General features: G+C 36.0%; 1 protein-coding gene across 4 annotated transcripts in view; it reads right to left on the reverse strand.

Moving 5' to 3' along the window:
• Window positions 1-15,269, reverse strand: part of LOC106868825 (solute carrier family 23 member 1) — a 182,947-nt gene that overhangs the window by 111,887 nt on the left and 55,791 nt on the right. For 2 of the 4 annotated variants that reach the window (XM_089347311.1, XM_089347310.1), the window contains exon 2: window positions 1-7. This exon is cut by the window's left edge and continues 185 nt beyond it. The exons of the other annotated variants lie outside the window; for them this stretch is intronic. The gene's annotated coding sequence lies outside the window, so the exon portion shown is untranslated. The remainder of the gene's footprint in view (window positions 8-15,269) is intronic. 4 annotated transcript variants of the gene reach the window in all.

Below are 15,269 nucleotides of genomic sequence, written 5' to 3' on the forward strand. Positions count from 1 at the left end.
CTATATCCTGAAAATAATACAGTATGTCATAAAGAAACCTATTATAATTTGTTACTGAAATTTAGAACATTAATTTTTTTTTTTTAATTGTATTTGAAGCAAAAGAACAGAAGAAAATATCAATATACAGAAGTGACAACACCAAATTAATTATAATACGTATCTTTTATAAACTCAGAAAAATGTAAACCTCTTCTGACATAGAGGTATGATAAACCGAAAATTTTTTATGTATAGGTTTGAATTAGCTGGCAATGTATACAAAGGAAACTAACACATTTCAAAACATTAATAAAAGCAAGGTTTGCATAAATATATTACAGAACATGCTTATAGAAATATTCGTGTCTCAAAAGTGAAATTTAATTTGTAGAAATAGTATTATAGAGTTCCTTTGGAGTGAGCAATATGGTGAGAGTAGACAATATCACTGAGTAAACTGAAAGGGAAATGATGTACATCATACAAGAAACTAGAGGAAAATATGACGTAGCAAACTGATTTCTTGTTCAGCGTAAATGTATTTTCTTAATTTAAGACTACTTGTAATAAGAGTTTGTAATGGAAAAATCTATTGGTACCTACACTACTGGCATTTGCTAAGAAAAAGAAAAGGGTGAAGCACACTTTATTCTCAACTATTTTACATAGCAAAAATAACTTAATGGGATAAGAGGTTAATAGGTAAGGATATCAAAGTAAGAAAACAAAATAATAAGAATTTATAGAAAATTATAAGAAATATATATAACTTACATTTAAAGTGACAAGGTATTAAAATTTGATTTTATTATATATAATTTGATTTTTTTTTATATATAATACTAGAGGGTAGGTTTGATCTGGTATAACATTCCCTTCAACTGTACCATATCCACAAACATATATAAGAAATTTATGGCAATTTTAGAAAAAAACTTCCCTGCTTCCCATAGATACAACAGAATTCTTTCCCGTAAGACAGTTAGAATCTCATATTCTACCCTCCCGAATATGGGTACTATCATAGCAAGGTTAAATAGGAAGTATATCAAATCGGCAAGGGGTGTTAATAATAATAATATTACTGTCAACACTAGCTTAAACCCCTACAATGAAAATAATATTAATGGTGATGTAGGAATTAGAAACAGCAGTACTAACATATCTAATATATACAATATAGACTGTAACTCCGAGGTTTATACTAGCACAGAGACTACTGACATGCCTGTTGATGCTGAGATGAATTTGAATACTACAGTTGAAGGAAGTATAAATAATAACAGAAATAAAAATAATACATACGATAGTAGTAGTAGGATTAATGACAATAATGATGATGATGATCATAAGAAGAAGAAGAAGAAGAAGAAAAATAATAAGAAGAAGAATATCAATAATATTGATGCGACGACCGAAAATACAGTTTGCATTATATCCCTATCTCCCGGGCTGGGTTTTGAACCCGTACTCTGGTCAGTTGGGGACAATGGTATTTCCTTTGTCTCGTCAGCGACCACAGCTATTTTTAGCGTAGCTGCCCCCTTTCCGGTCACCGAAAGTTCAGCAGGACAGGAATTGGTGGGAAGCAGTGAGCAGAGAATTTTGGCCAGTCGAGCGGTAGCAGCCAGCCGAGGCAGTTGGGTTGTAGCAGCCAGCCGGAGCGGTTGGGAGACAGCAGTTTGCCCGTTGAGATGGGGCCAGTCAAGTGAGATGAAGATGAAGAATAAGTCTGACAGACAGAAAGCTATGGTCAGCAGAAACGCATAGAGTCCCAGAGAGAGAGAGAGGGACAGAGAGACGGAATTGTAGTGGCAGACTGCCCTGGTCAGTGGAAGTAGCAGACAACTGTGTTGTTAAATGCTTCTAAAAGAAAGGAAAAGAAAAGAAATACAAAAGAAAGAAGCAGAAGAACTTTGTTGTCAAATGAAACTTGAGACACGAACTTTGCGATGTAAAAATGATTGAAAAGCTTGTAATTGTTTGGAAACTTTGTCAACGTTATTGAACTGTCATGCCATGTATTGGAATTGTTATTATGTAATGCTCTATTCTAATGTTTTAAATGTATTCTGTGATGTTATGTATGTAAAAAGAAAAGGTTACCCAACGCATGGTCTTCGTGTTGTTTCTTCCTCCCGTCCTTTTTGCCTGTGTTGTTCTTCGTTACGTGCTCCAGCCGGGGCTTTATTATTATCGGTCAGGGTGACCGACAGACGAGTTGCTAGCTCACTGAGCGTACGAGTGTTCGCGAGCGCGTGCAAGTCCCCTCTTCGGTGTTAAGGAGGTGCTTCGCGTGCGGGCGTTCGTAACAATATCAATAGTAGTAATTGTCCTGGTTGCAATTGTAGAGTTAAATCCCACTGTCTGTTATTAGGCTGATGTCTAATCCAAAATGTAATTTATAAATGTACAATCATAACTGAGGCTTGCAACTTTATATATATAGGATGTTCGATAAATATGAAACAAAACGTATCATTAACCATTTTTCATCTTTTAGACTCAAACATAAAGCCAATTGTACATCCTTATCTAGCAAGATTTGGGAACTGAAGGAAAGCGGGATCAAATTTAGCTTTAAATAGGATATAATATGGAAAGCGTAGTCTTATAGAGATAATTGATACGAATGTGAGCTGTGCTCTATGGAAACTTATGAGATTTTTAAGTATAGGGACAAGAACCTGATTAATAATAGATTAGATCTAAGGGTATCATGCATACATAGCGTCACCCATACATTTAGGTATTTTTGAAATTACCGATAATAGGTGTCATACTTGAACTTTGATGGTGAAAATTAATTTTGATGTTGTATCTGTTGTAAACTTACCCTCTAGTATTATATATAATAAAATCATGGGATATTGAGTTATATGGCGAATTAAATTGCATTGCATATGTTATAAGATATATGTTATGGTATGTGGTATGCTATATGTAATTACTATCCCATGAAAACTCCTGCCTAGTTAGTCTGACTTTATCATGTTTTTGGTGATTACACTATTTGTTCCTTTCTATGATGTTCTACCCTACTGATCATATTATGTATATTTGTAATGGCTTTTATGTAAGTAAGTCTCCTAATTATATATCCCCTAGAAACTATAAAATCATATATGTAATAGTACCTGTAACAGTGCAACTTATGAAATCACTTCGGTTGGAATACCTCCAACTGCCCTCACTACTTCCATACCTACTACCTCCTCTTTTAAGGTTACCTTTATCTCTTCCCTACCTCAAATTTTAACATCCATTCCCTTTAAATGTAAGTTATATATATTTCTTATTTTCTATAAATTCTTATTATTTTGTTTTCTTACTTTGATATCCTTACCTATTAACCTCTTATCCCTCAAAGTTGTTACTGTTCTTAAATAGAGATCTTTCACTTCGTTTTTCTCCAATCTCCACACATCTTTTGCATTCAATGCATATATTCCATTAGCACAATCAACATAAAACTGACACTGCTCAAAGAGATAATAGTACTTTGAACGTTTTCAATTCTGTTCTTATTCTGAGTAGTATGCTTTCAGAACACCCACCTCTGCAAATAATTAGGAATTCTAGGAGACAGAAGCCATCAACTACTTCAATGGAACCAGCCAAGCATTAAAAAGAATTGTTTTTTTTTTACTAGCTCTGATTGCTAACTACTCATTTACATCTGCCACATACTAAGTCTTTATTCACCCTCAGCTTGTCTATGAAGAAAAAATAACAACAACAATGATGAAGATAATGATGATGATGGTATGGGGGCGGTTAGTGATGATGATGATGATGATGATGTCTATTGGAGATTCTTGCCTTGTGTAAATCTTGATATTGTCTAAGTGATCAAAACCAACAAACTATCAGTATCTCAATATAAAATTTATTTGTACTCCTGTTCAGACAAACAATCAAACGGGTTCATATATCTAACAAGTTATAAGCAATTAAGAAGACAAACTTCAAATTATTTTTCATTAATCTTAAAACAGACCCAAACTAGAAAAAAATGTTCACTTCTCATATAATCTGATTTTAATCTTCTTTTGCTTTCCACAACTATGATAATGATGGTGTTATTGTTGATGATGATGATGAGGAGGAGGATGAAAATGATGATGATGAGGAGGATAATAGTTACACCAGCCATTGTGTCTCGTTATTGTGATCGAAATCAGTCGTAGGTCAAGCAAACACATTTATACCAATTCTTCATTAAAATATATTATGCCAGAACTTTCTTCCAATATCATTCACAATGTGTGTGTGTGTGTGTGTGTGTGCGCGTGTGCATGTTCTTTGCTGAAGAACTAGTGACATGTTAGGTGAATGTGGTGGGTGGGGGACAACTTTAGGCTAACAGGCCACTGAATTTGAATAAATATACAAACTCACACACAGACACTGACATACATGCACAGATGTACACCAAGTTACAATCATTATTATCGAGGCTTTAATGTATGCTTGTTTTCTCTCAACGCCAGTGGTATACATTGATTTAGTTTTATAGTAGCAATGCAGACCCATAAAATATTCTTAAATGTGCCAACCATATAGCATATCTCTATTTATCTCAGTCATTCATCACTCTATTTTTCCCCATAAGATCAAAGATCTCACTCTGTTATTAATAGCACACTACATAACCTATACTTTTTTCATCCACTATTCATTTTGCCCAGCACTCTATCAGTTCTACAACCCACCACTCTGAGTGAAGACAAAATATAACAATGGGTGTCATTCAAATACTTTTCTTAAAGAGTTTTTTTTTTTTAACATCATCATCATCATCATCGTTTAACCTCCGCTTTCCATGCTAGCATGGGTTGGACTCATCTCCTCCAAAATAGTCACCTTGCACAGCAATGCACCAGTCCCAGGGGTCCTGCCACTTTTGGCCTGGAAGTTATTTTCTGTAAGCAAGTCAAAGACCTTCTGCAATTTGGTCTGGATTTAAACAATGGCATTAAAACACCTATCCTTGAGCTGCATTTTCATCTTGGGGAAGAGATGGAACTCCACAGGTGCTAAATCTGGCAAATAGCTAGAAGTAAGGGTGGGGGTGGCACCACTTTTGGGTCTGCTGTAGGCAACATATGTTTTTTGTGGGGGCTCAGGTGTAGCAAACTGAAGGGCCACCCTGGGTAGTACACACTTTAGCTATACTAGTGGTTAATAGGATGGATGCAGAAGTGATACCATGTTGTTTTCGGCAAAAAACTTACATGTGAGGAGAACTCAGTGACAGGGTGCATTGTCGTCGTGAACAATCCAATTCTTCACACTCCACAGATCCGGTCACTTTCACCAAATGTCTTCTCTCAAACACTACAAAATGTCACAGTAGAACTTTTGATTGATGATTTGGCACTGGGGGATGAATTCTCAATGCACAATACCTCATTTCTGGGTGTGACACTCATGGCAACTGTCATTCTAGATTGCTCGTCGTTTTCCAGGGATGTTCTTTTGATTTTTAAGTGCCTGTGCCACTCAGAATATTGCGTATGACCCATTGGCTCGTTGCCATAAGCTTGCCATAAGCATGCTCAATGTCTCTGTAGCAAACTTCCCAAGTTTAACGCAAAATTTTACATTGACGCTTTGTTCCTGTCCATGATAAAATCACAGACTACAGCATACATGTGATCACAAAAACATAAATTTCACAACTTGTGACAGTGATGCCACTTGGCACATTGCCTCATGAAGGTCACTGCTAGCTCTCACTTCACACACAACTGTGTGCTGCCATCTGTTGACAGGCTGCAGAACTAGTCCAGAAATTTTTTATATCACTTGCATATCACCATTTTATGTCCCCTTTCTTTGCTAGCATGGCTTGTATGCTTTGATAAGATCCAGCAGACCAAAGGATTACGACTTGCTCCCATGTCACTGTTTTAGTATGGTTCTTATAGCTGGCTGCCCTTCCTAATGCCAACTACTTTATATAATGTACTGGGTGCTTTTTTCCATGGCACCAGCACTAATAAGGTCACCTTACAAATTACAAGACTCAACAGCCCCTCAATCCAATCACATATCTTCCCCTTTCAAGGGTACATGTAGAAAAAGCTTGTTAATTAATGGTACTTCATCTGACCAGTCTGACATCAGTTTCTTGCTCAAACGCCATTCTTTCTGCATTTAGTTGATCCAGCAGGAAAGTTTTAACAACATACACTTGAGTGAATTGGCCACAGACCTTCTGTCTATATTGATGGACTCCCTTTTGGCAATCTTTTGGACAAAATGAAGTGCACCTTAACCTTACTGTCCAATGAGTTGCTTAATTATCATTTTTGTTTGAAAGTAATGGCAAGCATAATTATGATGAAAAAGTAGATGAGAAAATGATGACAATGCATTGGGTGAACTTCGTGTATTTTGTCCAATGATTGGGTTTTGTTAATGAAAAATATGTAGAAATATCCAGTTACTAAGGAAACAATTCCATCATAACAGGAGGAAACCAGCTGTGAACATTTCCAAAGTCTTTTCTCTCACTCAGCCAGTCATCTCTATAACTTGGTTTGGAAATCAAATGTTCCTGTACAGTCTAAATCCATTGAACACTTTGATGATACTGGTGTAGAGAATTTAGCTTTGGATCAAGGGTTCAAGAGGCACCTAAATTTTTCATGTCGCACAAATTCTCCCAAAATGTACTTTTAAAGAATAAAACTCAATAAGCCAATAGCTGTACTTATTGCTGTTATTAAATTAGGAATATTTTATGGGCCAGCATTGCTACTATAAAACTAAATCAATATTTTGTACCAAAACATATTATCCCAGCCTGCGTCACCATTATCATCGTCTAATTAAGAACTCTTCTACTTCATTTGAGGTACATCATTATCATATTCAACAGACTCAAGTCATTCCTCAGAATACATTTTATCAAACTTCCCAATTATCTTTGGTTATGAGAACTAGATTGTTGTCACACAGGAGTTCCTACAGACAACCAATCTCAACCAAATTATGATACATGAGAAGAATGATAGATGGATGAAAAAGTATCAAATGATGCAAATAGAAAGAGGCTGTAGAAGAGGAAGATATGGATACAAGTGGTGAGATTTGATCTCAGGATAGTGAGATTTGATCTCAGGATGGTGAGATTTGATCTCAGGATAGTGAGATTTGATCTCAGGATGGTGAGATTTGATCTCAGGATGGTGAGATTTGATCTCAGGATGCTGAGATTTGATCTCAGGATGCTGAGCTTCACACTGACGATGAAAAATGATCATGACAAATGGAGAGTTACTGCATTGAATGGACTTGTTCAACTCATGTAAGCATACAAAAGCAGATGTGATTATAATGATGATAATTTGACTATATTTTCTCTAATTTGAATATTTTGCCTCATAATATTTGCATGAAATAACTAAAATCACCTGACAAACTAACAAACAGCTTCATTTTGTTTCATAAGGTGTTTTTGTTTTTAGAAAAAATATATTTCACTGTTGAAAATATTTCCATTAGCAACAAAATATTTTTTAAAAAACTGTTTAGACTCTAAAAAAAAGTTCAAACCCAAAAATCTAAAAAAACAAAAACAAACTACAAAACAGAAGACAAAACTGACTGTAGTAAGCATAGTTTCTACTTGAAAGGATTTTTTCTCTGCCAAATTCTTATAATACACAAATTTGGCAACCATTATCACAAAAGGGTTAGATATAGGTCAGTAATTGTTTCAATGAGTATTTTAGTTACTTGATCCTGTTGCTAACTATAGATGTTATAAAATATGAAATTACAATAGTGCCAAGGGTATGGATGTGTGCTGAAGTTTCTAGTACTAGTTACGGATCTTTTTTAAAACGGGGGCCACATTTTTCATTAACGAAACACTTTGAAACGTGGAACACTGGTAGAATGTGTCATATAAAACATCTTTTTCTCTTAGTCTTCTTAAAAAAAAAAGAAATCCATAAGTTATTCCATGCTAAAGTTGTCGTATTTCTGTAATTTCAACCAATCACTGACGTCCATTCAGCCGATATACATTAAGTGCCGACTACATAAACAAACGATTCTGAAACAATTAACTCTAACCCTAACCCTAACCGTAGGGTTAGGGTTAAAGCAAATTTAAAATGAAAAAAGCAAATAAAACGAAGGTATGAAGATTAAATACGCTTTACATTGCTTAATCAGCCAAAGGAGTAAATGTAAACAACTGAATACTTGTCAGTGATTGGTTGAAATTATCGAAATAAGACAATTTTTTACATGAAATAAATTCGAATACAAAAATATTTTTCTGTTCTATAACACAAAATAGATAAGTATACGAAGTTTGAAAGTCTTTCTGTACCAAAAACACTACATAAAACATTAATGAAAAATGTGGCCCCCATTTTAAAATAGATCCCTAGTTACAGACAAAGTGATTTCCTTTCAATATGACGAGCCAAATGCATAATCTGTGTCTCAGAAATATAACACGGAATAAAGTAGCATACATTGACAATAAAGTGAGAAATTTTGAGTGAGAAACTAAGAGCAATAATTGAGAAAATAACTGAGTTATTGGCCGATAGCATCATCACCATCAAAACTGGAAAAGTACTGCATACATATGGACACAAAGGATAAAAGTCTTTTATGAAGCAATACTATAGTAGATACATAAAAAATGAACATGAGAAAGTTCAAAAAGGAAGTGAAGAGTGAATACAGGGATAAATTATCATCAACATTGTCATCATTGTTGTCATCATCACTATCATTATAACATCCACTTTTCTATGCCTACATTATTTTTTCATTTATGCGCCCTTTTAAAGCCTAGCCAGGCTCTTGGGCCCAGTTTCTATGGCGTATGTATTCCCCCCCACCCCACCCCAGCTGGAAGAGACGCCAGTCCATTGCAGCATTACTCAAGAAACAGGAAGAAAGAGTGAGAGAAAGTTGGGGTGAAGCTTTAGGTGTTTCCGCTCAATGAATACACACAACACCTGGTCTGAGAATCGAAATTGCGATCCTCCGACTGCGAGTCCGCTGCCCTAACCACTGGGCCATTGCGCCTCTTGCATTGACATGAGGGAATTCACTGAGGCAAGATACTTTTCTTGTCACCAGCTCTCACCTGTTTCCAAGCAAGGTAATATTTTCCCATAGCTGGGCATATTTTCACAGAAGATACAAAACAAATGACACATTTGTTTACATCTCTTGCGCAATGTCAAAACAATGAAACAAGCACAGTCACATACATACACACATGATGACAGACTTAGTTCAGTTTTCACGTACCAAATCTACTTGCACCACTACTTGATAACTAGTGTTGGTGTGTTTATGCCCCCCATAACATAGCTGTTTGGCAAAAAGAGATCAATAGAATATAAGTACCAGGATTTAAAAAAAAAAAAAGAAGTACTATGGTCAATTAATTCAACTAAAAAAATTCAAGGCAGTGCCCCAGCATGGCTACAGTCTAATGACTGAAACAAGTAAAATATAAAAGATATATTAAGACTATGAAGGAAACAGTTTTTAAGCTGATTACAGCAATAGTGGGGACAATGATGGAGATGATGACAATAATGGTGATAATGATGATGATGAATTACGCCAAACAACTCTTACCAACTTCAGAGATTAATTATTAAACCACTGAAAAATTAATATTCCCGATAAGATCCTGTGTATTATATCCATCCAAATCATATCAGCATAGGAAACATTTGTTAAACTGATAACAACAATGGAACCAATGACTGAGATGACTGATAGTTGATGATCACATTAAACATTAACTTCAAGAAATATTAGAAAGTTCCCTTAACCCATTACCTACCAGTGATCTCATATGAGATCACTTAAAAATTACAAATTTCGTAATTATCTGTCAATATTTACACATATCTAACCTTTTTGCTATATCTACTAGGTATATTTCTCTGATATTCAAATGAGGTTTGCTAATTTTTCACCCAATATCTCGCTTATTTCTATTTAAAATGTTATTTTGATCATTCCAGCGTGTTTCTAAGACTGTTTTATGCTAGAAATCAAAGTTTCATTACAGAAATTCCAGTTAATAGAATTATGGGACGTAATGGGTTAATAAATTTCCATTACAATATCTTTATCATGAGTGAATGATATTTAACATGATAATCAAGCAAATTGAGCAAAAAATTCATAATGTAAAAATTAATTACCAAAAGCTTAATATATATTGTAGTTTCTAAACAAAGCATTAAAGATGTTTTGCTTAGGATTCAGTGGAATTCAGTGAAAATACATGAAGTTGATCACTTAAATAAAGAGATAAGCACTTAACTCTTTAACATTATAAGCACTTAACTCTTTAGCACAACTTAATCATTTTTGTTTTATTTTTATTTTTTATCCAAAGTAAGGTTACTTAAATGTTTGCAGAAAAGCAAATGGAAATTTACTTGTTGTTGCTGTTGTTACTATTATTATGACTAAGGCAATGGAGCTGGCAGAATTGTTTAGCAAGTTGAACAAAATGCTTAGAAGTATTTCATCTGCCTTTACATTCTGAGTTCAAATTCTGCTGAGTTGACTTTGCCTTTCATCCTTTCGGGATTGATCAATTAAATACCAGTGAAACACTAGGGTCAATGAAATCGACTAGTTCCCTCATCCTAAATTTCAGGCCTTGTGCCTTTAGTAAAAAGGATTATTATTATTATTAGTTATTATTATCATTACCAATAATATTAATACGCTAACTTTTTGTTTTTGTACGTACCTGCTGTGTGCGTCACACTTACTTCAAAGGAGTGGCAAAGCAAGAGAGAGGAGGACAGAGAGGAAGTAAGAGAGAGAGTGAGAGAGTGAGAGAGAAAGAGAGAGAGTGAAAGAGACAGTGAGTGGTGACGGCATTCATCACAAGAGAAGTAGATACATAGATACATATACACATTGTTAAATCAAAAGCAGGAGAGAAGAGGGACACAAATGAAGTGAAAGAGAAAGAGAAAATGTGAGAGAGACAGCAAATACATAAATCCAAAGAAAATTTCATACATAGATACATACACACAGCAAATATTGGATGTTGATTTCACTTTTCATTACTACATGATGATAAAATTAACTCACAAGTGGCTGAGCACTCCACAGACATGCATAACATTAACGTAGTTCTCAGGGAGATTCAGCCTCACAGAATATGACGAGGCTGGCTCCTTTGAATTACAGCTACAACTCGAGACATATATATTTGAATGTATTTGTGTGTATGTATAGTTTTGGTTACTTAAAACATGTTTGCAATAATAAGTGTCACGTGGTGGAAATAAACGCAATTACCAAACTTTCATTCATAAATCCATTTATTATTTCATTCTTTTGTATTTCAATTTGTACATTAAGGTTCTTCGAATATGTTCAATGTACTTTAAGGTTAAATAGTAATTCCATTTACATTTGTGTAAGTGAGATATTTTGGTTGGATTATATAGTCATTGGTGTTACTTTCTATATTCTGTAACTGTCACAATATACTTTTCTAGGCCTGAGGTGAACAAGAGTGAGCTGGCAGAATCATTAGCACACCAGGGAAAATGCTTAGCGGCATTTTGTCCATCCTTACATTCTGAGTTCAAATTCTGCTGAGATCAACTTTGCCTTTCATCCTTTCAGGGTCAATAAATTAAGTACCAGTTGAGTACTGGGGTCAATGTAATTGACTTAACCCCTCCCAAAAAATTTCAGGCTTTGTGCCTATAACAGAAAGGATTATTATAATTATCTTTATCTTTTGTCCAACCAAAGTCAGTAAAATATAAAGCTGTGACCAACGCAAATGAGACTACACACTCTGCTTTGGAAGTCAGCCTTGCTCTTAGGTAGAATATAATAATAATAATAATAATAATAATAATAACGATAATGATTTAAATTTTTTGCACTGGGCCAGTTATTTTGAAGGATGAGGGAAGTCGATTACATTGGCCCCAGTATTCAACTGGTACTCATTTTATTGACCCTGAAAGGATGAAAGGCAAAGCTGACTTCAGTGGAATTTGAACTCAGAATGTAAAGACAGACATAATGCCACTAAGCATTTCATCTGGTGTGCTGATGTTTCTGCCTACTCACTGTCTTAAATTACAGTCTAGTGGATGTTACAGATACTGAAGAAGACACAGCACTGAAACAGACAAACCTACACTTGCATGGTATAAAACAGTTATAAAAATCATACACACACATGTCACTTATGTTGTCAATTTAATTTTATTTATTAATAAGAAATATTTTTCAAAATGAAAATCAAAGTACCTAATATTAATTGCTTTATTTTCAAGGAACTGAGAAATGGAGATACAATGTTTTTCAGTTATTTAAAAAAAAACAAAGGCTGTTTTCTGTGCTGATATTAATTTCAGAGGAGTTAATAAATCATGTTAGTAATTGTTATTTCTATTACATACTTGTGATTTATGTCCCAGTATATATATAAATATATATACATATAAGCTTTGAGATACAAAGTGGGGAGGACAATAGACTCTTGAAGCATAATAAGTATCTGTTGTACTAAAGCATTTTTTCTTCATAAATTCACATTTTTCTATCCCTATATGACAATAGGAAAGAACTAAATGAGTTTATCACAAAGTACAGAAATACCAAAGAGTAAGGCAGAATTTTTGACACAGAAACATTTTATCTGCAAATGATTGTGTGAGTTGGATAATTACGTAAAAATAATTTCTCTTACATCATGATGCTCATAACTTTGTAGCCTTCAAAAACAATGAGGGTTTCATAGAAGAACCTCAATATGACATATAAGCAACCCTGACACAGTTCACCAATTCATTTGTGAACAATAGTATCGCTGGTTACAATTTTCCAACAGGACCATCATTATTCTCTGCATTTCTCACAGTGAGAACAGTAAAAAAGTGTCAATATTTTCCATTAATGTCTTACCCTTTGCTTACATACATCAGCAAAGGACTCTCTCTCTCACACACACACACACACACACACACACACACACACACACACACACACACACAAACCAACACACACACACACACCAAAGACACCACTGTGTTAGAGCTTAATTGTAACAAAAACACAAACCAACACACAGATCCAACTTTTCCGTTGCTGATGTCATTTAACCCTAAGTTATCTCTGACTGAGTAGATCCAAGGTCAAAGACATTAATTATAGCTTCAACCACCTCAACGATCTAAGATTACAGTGTCCAATGTTTCCTTCCTGTTTTAAGATAGTAAGGTGTGATTTTAGATCTGATGGAGTTGGACAGCTATTTCTTGCAGATAAGCATTCACATAGAAATTCTTGCATTATGTCATAAATGTTGTAGACAGAAGAATGGATAAAGAATGGGATAACATCACTATCATCTTCATTTCAGATGTGATAACAAAGGACTGAGATACCAGGCACCATGCTGCACTCAAGAAGACCCGTCCTCCACAGCAGAAGTGTTAAGGCCGCTCCCACTACTGAAGAGAATTGGCCTGCAAGAGTCTGTGCTGGTGTTGCATAATAAGTACTCGTGCCAGTGTCACGTAAAAGCATTCACACCGGTGTCACATTAAAAGCACCCAGCACACATTGTAAAGTGGTTGGCATTAGAAAGGGCTTCCAGATGTAGAAACCAACCCAAACCAGACTGGAACCTGGTGCAGCTCTCCAGCTCTCTTGCTTGCCAACTCTGGTCAAACTGTCCAACCTATACCAGCATGGAAAACAGAGATTAAACGATGACGATGATGATGATGATTATTATCATCATCATTTTAATGTCCACTTTTTCATGCTTGCTGAGTCAGTCAGAATTCAATGAAGCAGATTTTCTACAACTAGATACCCACACTGTGGAAAATCTGTCAAAATAAATTACATCCGACCCCTGTAAACATGGAAAAGTGGACATAATGATGATGATGTTAGCTTGTTCTTTGTCTATTCTTCTCTATGTATAACATCCACAACATCTGTAATTAGTGAATTTCAATATGTTAGGATGAACATATTGAAATTCCCTTGCTGCAGCATAAAAGAAAATCTTAAATAATGTTTGTGCATTGTGTAAACCTGTGTATGTCGTTTCCATGATTCCTATTAATCAGTGATGTGATATTGGATCAAAGATCACGGGCGACTTTAGGAAAACCAATTATGTTTTTATTATGGGAAGGTAGATAAAACACAAACCCCTTCAGGTAGATGGCCCTGCTCAGTATGTAGAAAAGGAGTAGGTAGTAACTCTATAAGATGTACCCGGTGCAAGCTATGGACACATAAGAGGTGCAGCAACATCAAAGGCAGGTTAACTAGCAAGTTAGTTTTTGTTTGTGGCAGATGTTCAGGTGCAATAAAGACTGCAAACAAACAGGAAACAACTTCTATCTCATTCCAGGGTGAAAAACTAGAGGTAGTCGATAGCTTCCGCTATCTGGGCGACCAAGTTAGTAGTAGTGGGGGTGGGTGCGCTGAAAGTGTAGCTGCTAGAATAAGAATAGCCTGGGCAAAGTTTAGAGAGCTCTTACCCCTGCTGGCGACAAAGGGACTCTCACTCAGAGTAAAAGGCAGACTGTATGACGCATGCGTACGAACAACCATGCTACATGGCAGTGAAACATGGGCTGTAACTGCTGAGGACATACGTAAGCTCGCAAGGAATGAAGCCAGTATGCTCCGTTGGATGTGTAATGTCAATGTGAATACCCGTCAGAGTGTAAGTATCTTGAGAGAAAAGCTGAACATTAGAAGCATCAGTTGTGGCGTGCAAGAGAGACGATTGCGCTGGTATGGACATGTGGTGAGAATGGAGGAGGATAGCTGCGTGAAAAAGTGCCACACCCTAACAGTTGAGGGAACCCGTGGAAGAGGTAGGCCCAGGAAGACCTGGGCTGAGGTGGTGAGGCAAGACCTTCGTACATTGGGCCTCACCGAGGCGATGACTACGGACCGAGACCTTTGGAAATGGGCTGTGCGTGAGAAGACCCGGCAAGCCAAGTAAGATCGTTGCCAGTGCCCCTGGACTGGTTCTTGTGCGGGTGGCACATGAGATGCACCATTTTGAGCGTGGCCGTTGCCAGTACCGCCTGACTGGCTCCTGTAGGATTTTCGAGCGAGATCGTTGCCAGTGCCCCTGGACTGGCTTGTGCGGGTGGCACATAAAAGACACCATTTCGAGCGTGGCCGTTTTCGTGCGGGTGACACGTAAAAGCACCCACTACACTCTCTGAGTGGTTGGCGTTAGGAAGGGCATC

Source organism: Octopus bimaculoides, chromosome 2 (assembly GCF_046866305.1).
Source record: "Octopus bimaculoides isolate indiv1 chromosome 2, ASM4686630v1, whole genome shotgun sequence".
Lineage (NCBI taxonomy): Eukaryota > Metazoa > Mollusca > Cephalopoda > Octopoda > Octopodidae > Octopus > Octopus bimaculoides.